The sequence below is a fragment of the Lathyrus oleraceus genome, chromosome 5 (assembly GCF_024323335.1).
Source record: "Lathyrus oleraceus cultivar Zhongwan6 chromosome 5, CAAS_Psat_ZW6_1.0, whole genome shotgun sequence".
Classification (NCBI taxonomy): domain Eukaryota; kingdom Viridiplantae; phylum Streptophyta; class Magnoliopsida; order Fabales; family Fabaceae; genus Lathyrus; species Lathyrus oleraceus.
Genome location: NC_066583.1, coordinates 129278298 through 129284468, shown reverse-complemented (window position 1 = coordinate 129284468; position 6171 = coordinate 129278298). Strand labels below are relative to the sequence as shown.

Genomic DNA, 6171 nt, shown 5'->3' with positions numbered 1-6171 from the left:
CACTCCAATATTCAAATCATTTTCATAAGTAAGTTGGAAGGAAAAAAATTGTCTGGATGAAGTATTCAGTCGTAATCCTGAATATTAGGCCCAAGTTGTAAGAGTTTGCAAGCCATGAGTATTCGTGTTCTCTTCAAAATACTTGTAAATATTCAAACGTCTTTTCTCATTAAAATTGAAAGAAAAAGATTACCGGAATGAAATACCCAGATGTAGTCCCAAGTATTAGACCCAAGTTGCAAGAGCTTGCAAGTCATAAATACTCGTCTTTCAAACCCAAAAATACATTCAACCAATCAAACTCTTTTTCGTCGTCGTGCGATTGATCAGGAAAACCTTTTCATAAACGAAATATGTTGTTTTAAGATGATGCAAAGCAATGCTTCGTCCATAATTGTTGAGTTAAGATAAATGACGTTTTTCCGAATGTTGATTTGTAAATCCATTTGATGTGTGGTATACGTCCGCTCCTCATCTGTTTTGGGTAAAACAATGTTTCTCGTCGATTAATACATGATAGTTTTTGATAAAATCGATCAACAAACAAACATTTTTCTACCCAGGACTATGTAAGTCCTGAGTTCTCTATTGCACCCGGAGATACGTAGGAGTAGGATTTATAAATCTTGTTAGGCCCATTAATAAAAAACTTAGGTTTAGCCCCCTTCGTTGCAAAATCCAAAAACATTCTTCTCTCTTCTATTCTTTCTTTCCCACCTAATAACTCAAGAAGCCTAACATTTCTAAGTTAACACTAACACGCACAATTAACCTAATGGTTCCTGTTGAGTACAACGGACGTGAGGGGTGTTAATACCTTCCCCTTGCGTAATCTACTTCCGAACCCTGATTTGGTTGCGACGACCATAATCGTTGTCTTTGTTTCTTGGGTTTTATCGATGTTTCCCCTTTCCTTTTTAGGAATAAATAAAGTTCGGTGACGACTCTGTTTAGTCCATCATACGAGCGTGCAATTGCGCTTTGCTAAGTCGTGTTCTCATTTTTCGAGGTGCGGCATTATGCATTCAATTAACCCTGTAACAATCCTAAACATAATAAACATAATGAATATTGACAAGTAAGGCTCATGTAATTAACAAATCAGACAACATTTTAATTTGGCAATTCTAACAGCAGGTGGCCCTAGCAGAGCAAAAGAAACCCGGAAATTCACCACCAAACACACATGAATAATTTTGCGCATCCAATACCATTCAAAATCAGGCAAATGAATAATTAATTTGATAATACTCCTACTGCTAGAGTAGATAGCAGGAGCAGTATTTTTTACAGAAATTTAGATGGAATTTGATACAAGTTATTTTCACTTCAGTTTCCATGTTGAGCATCACTTCTTCGAAGCAATTCAGGAAATGTACATTTCATATGAATTACAAGTTTATCTCACTAAAATAACTCATAGCATACTAACTGTTAAATGGATCTAACGTATAGTTGCAGTATAACTAATTCAAACACAATGAACAAACTAACCAATTGCATTTACATTTCATTGTAATCCCAATTGAATTCCAAAATGAATTTCGTCCAAACTAAATAACATAAACCCTATATAACAGAACAAACTTCTTGACTTCAAGGGAGCCTGCATCATGTTCAATCACATTAACAAATTCATAACAAATTACCAACTAAATCTGAATCCAATAACTAACATGCCAACAAATTTTCTCATTTGTAACTAACTATTAATTTCATGTGAATTTCAATGACATTTCGGTTACATCTCATAACTGAAATTCAAGCCCTATAAATCATTTCAATCTTCACTCATTCGAGGTTCATAATTCATTTTCACCATTTCCATATTTTCATTTCACTCTTCACTCTCTCAATCGCAATCCTCTCTCTCACTCAAAGCCCTGTCTCAGAAACTCCATTTGAAGCTTCACCTCGAAGCTTCTATGAGAGTTGAGCTAAGCCTTGAATTCAATCTCTCAGCTCACAGAAGAAGTTTGGAATAAGAAGTGAATACGAGTAAGGAGCTAAAACGTGAATTACCTATTTTCAAGTGATTTTCCGCTGCGCCTCTGTCTTCTTCGTTTCAACCTTCGCTGGAAAAGTTCTTCATTTCGGAGGTAAATCTTCTTTCCCTTCTGCCTGCCATGATTTAGTTACCACTTTGTAGAGTTTGTTCCTGGGGTCAATAGCCCCAATGTTTGAGCGTGAATCTGAGAAGCCACACCATTTAATTTAACTTCTCAAAGATAGGATTATTCCATCTCTCTGTTGGATTGGCGTGTATCAGGTAGAATTAGGAAATGCCATGGGGATATTCAGACTCAACACATAGAATTAGGTTAAGTGTGGTTTTGGATTTGAATTTAAGAATGTCTCCACCATCGAAGAGAGTCTCCATCACGACGAATGGGAAAGCTGACTGAGAGAAGAGAGAGTAAGCGTGATCAGTTTGTGTTGGCGCCGAGTTTCATTTTACATGTGTTACACGCTCCCTTTTGATTAGTTCAACTCATTAATGTCCATTTTTCCTGGTTGATTCATTGGTCCAAGGTGGCGTTAACTCATTGCCACTCAGTTTTTGCATTATCCATATTGCAATGTACAAATTCACTTGGGCTTTTGTGTTTGGGCCTAATTGCATGTTGATGATGTTACCCTTATTCATGGCTTGCACCCTCTCCCTGCATGATTTAATTAATCCTTGTTAGTTTCATTTAATTAGCTTAATTATTGTTAATTGATTTTGGATTTAACTCCAGTTTTTGCTAATTGTGATTATTTGTAACCATTAGGATTCATGTGATTAATAGATTAATCGTAATTATGACTAATTGAGAGTTTAATTAGTTAATGGTGATTAAGCGATTAATTGATATCATTAGAATTTTTAGATCTAGTTCTAAGCTTGGCCCAATTTCCGCATCACATATCCATGTATTGATTAATTGGTTTTAATTAATAATAAATAATCTCGATTATTAATCCTATTTAAGCAATTTGTAGCTAATGACTATTTTGCCCTTAGGGTTTAGAATCTTGATTTTAATGCATGCTCTCTTAATGTAGGGCATTAATTAGAATTGTCTGATTTCATTTAGTTGATTAATTCAATAGTATTCATTATTGTACATATATTCAACTATTATTTTTAATGATTAGTGTTGACCAAAGGTCACTTTGGTCTACCAAATCCTTTGTAATTGCGTTGTAAGCCCCAAGCCTAATTCAAGTGATCAAAAGACCCTTGATCACTTGATATGGCAAGTTCGTTGCGCTTAAGCTATTATGGATATGTTGATTCTCAGGAGCTCAAGGCCTCAAGGTTCAACGACAAAATCAAAACCTCAAGTCAACATCAATCAAGCATAGTTAGCAAAGTAGACTACATTCTCCAGCACAACAAAGGTGTCAACACTTGGTAAATACAATTCAAATTGTACGAAACGAGCCTTAAGTAATAAGGAATGATGAGATGGAGTTTCTCATATCCTTGTCTAGAGTGACTATACGTACGGGGCATAGGCCCCAGCTATTCAGAGCATTTGCCTTTATTCATAGACTTTAGTGTGATACGAATCGAATAAACTACCAAGTCTTCTTCACACAAGATAACACCAACACAAGGAGAAACAATGAAGACCCTTCTCTAACAAGCTTGTTAGTTAAGAGAAGTATCATGCGACATGAGCCTTAAGTAATAAGAAATGATGAGATGGAGTTTCTCATATCCTTGTCTAAAGTGACTTTATGTACGGGGCGTAGGCCCTAGCTATTCAAAACATTCGCCCTTATTCATAGACTTTCGTGTGATTCTTATCAATCAATTGTCAAGTCTCTTCATGTTCTAATAATTTCAATCAATCACTCTTCTCTCGCCTCCTAAATTATCTTGTTTCATCCGTAGTAGGCTGAACTACGAAAGCTCTGATTTCCTTATTGCACTATAAGGATATGTAGGCAGGAGAATTCAGATTCTTCGCGAGTTACCTTATTTATCAATCTACCTTATTCATCGATCAATCATTCGATCCTCCTTCAATGTTAGACTCTCCTCCTGGATGTTCATACATTTCTTGGGATTATTATCTTAGGGTCACATACCCATTTCTCAATCAATAGTTTCATGCCTTGCCTATCAGTTCAGATTATGGCTTACTTTGTTGCTTGCCCTCAAGGTGCAGACCTTGGCAACCTCCTTTAGCCCATGGAGTTCAGACTCTGGCTTTATCCTTTGCCTCAAGGTGCAGACCTTGGCAACTTCTTTTAGCCCATGGAGTTCAGACTCTGGCTTTGCTTCTTGCCCTCAAGGTGAAAACCTTGGCAAACCCGTTTATCCCATGGAGTTCAGACTTTGGATTTATTTTTTGCCTATAACATACAAATCTTGGCATCCTCGTCCTATTGAGTTCAGACTCTGGCCATCTTGATTTTTGCCTATCCAGTACAAACTTTGACATATCAGTATGCCTTACAATTCAGACTTTGGTATTCACTCAGCCCATTGAGTTCAGACTTTGGCTACCTCTTTCATTGCCTTACAGATTAGACTTTGTCATCCACTTTTTGCGCTTATGAAGTTCAGATTTTGGCATTCAAATCAGTTCCTTTACCTTATATAGTTCATATTATGGCATGCTTATCCATCTTGCCCATGGAGTTCAAACTCTGGCAACCTTTGACATTGACTTGAAGTTCAGACTTTAGTACTATATCTCCTTTTTCCTTATTGAGTTCAGACTCTGGAAATCTGTTCCTTGCCTTGCATTTAGTTCGAGCAATGGCATCCATCTATCTTTCCCTGTGGAGTTCAGACTCTAGTTATGTCTCATTTGTCCTTGTGGTTAATTACCATCATTGGTTAATGCCACTCTTGCTTGTTAAGCAATCTACCTTACCTCTGGGCAATCCTATCAAGTACCTCTCTTTGCTTTCATCCCTAGTGGGCTGAACTATGATTTCTCTGATTTTCTTATTGCACAATGAGAATACGTAGGTACGAGGGTTCGAATCTTCTGCGAGCATACTTATTTATCACTCTTGCCTTAGGACATTCCTCCACTCATCTCCATGATGCATTCATATTATACCTTCATTCACTTCATGTGATATACCTTATTCTTTGAGCCAAATACAATATACTTTTATGCTCTATCTTGTACCCCTTTATGAACCAAGAGTTGTTTGTGCTATGAAACCAAACACTTAATTCCTTTGTTTTCGGTTGTTCCAATGCAATGATACTGTGTTATGGGCCCTCACTTATTGGTTCATACCATTTTACTCTTGGGTTCATATTTTCACCCTTGTTGAAGTTCAAAACATTATCCTTTGGTCAGACCATACCTTGATCACACTTCTTTTCATCTTCCACCACTAGTTCTTTGAACTACTGATCACACCGAATTACACCGTGTTTGTGACTCGGATTTCACATTTTTATTAGGACTTTATTATCATTTTATTTGTATTATGCTCTCTTTTCTCTTGTTTTCAGATATTTAGCACTTTCGGACTCTTTTGGAAGAAACGAAGCAAAAAGACCTAAAATTAGGGTTTTTCGACGAAATTACACACATGGTGTTGCACATGGCGGCCGCTATAGGGGAAGCCATGAGTCATCAGCCCTCAACTAGGAGGTAACCGCCATGTTCCCATGATCTACCCCATTTACACACATGGCGGGCGCCACGAAGGGATAGCGGACGCCACCTTTGGAAATCACGTTCCCACTAAAGCCCACTAAGGAGAAGTTAGAGGGAATCATGGTCTTTACAAACTGCTGAGAATCTCTATAAATAGCTCATTTTATTTTGTTTTCTATCATCCAACTTAGTTTTACAACACTAAGCATATAGTTATCATTTGTAATAGCGATAATCCGTCACATCGGGGGGTTATCGCACCATTGTGAGATTGAGTTGGGTCACTTCGAGTTGTTGTCGTCTTTAGCTTCAGAAGTCGGAGGTTTATTTTTGTACCAGAATCAAAGCCTCCGTTTGGAGCAGGTTCTTATTTATCGCTTTATTTATTTATATCCCGCATCGCTTTTACTTTATTTATTTCCCGCACTCGCTTTTATTTTATTTACTTTCCGCACTCGCTTTACTTTATTTATTTCCCGCACTCGCTTTTATTTTATTTACTTTCCGCACTCGCTTTACTTTATTTATTTTCCGCACTCGCTCTTAT

General features: G+C 37.1%; 1 long non-coding RNA gene across 2 annotated transcripts; it reads right to left on the bottom strand.

Moving 5' to 3' along the window:
* Positions 1 to 229: 229 nt before the first annotated feature.
* LOC127088295 (uncharacterized) lies at positions 230 to 2603 on the bottom strand. 2 transcript variants are annotated; one of them, XR_007790167.1, is made up of 2 exons: positions 2023 to 2603; positions 230 to 1046 (listed from the first exon to the last, which is right to left on the bottom strand). It is a non-coding gene; the product is annotated as an uncharacterized LOC127088295 (long non-coding RNA). The 2 variants fall into 2 exon arrangements; XR_007790166.1 differs by lacking the exon at positions 230 to 1046 and adding an exon at positions 1230 to 1606.
* Between the last annotated feature and the right edge of the window lie 3568 nt (positions 2604 to 6171).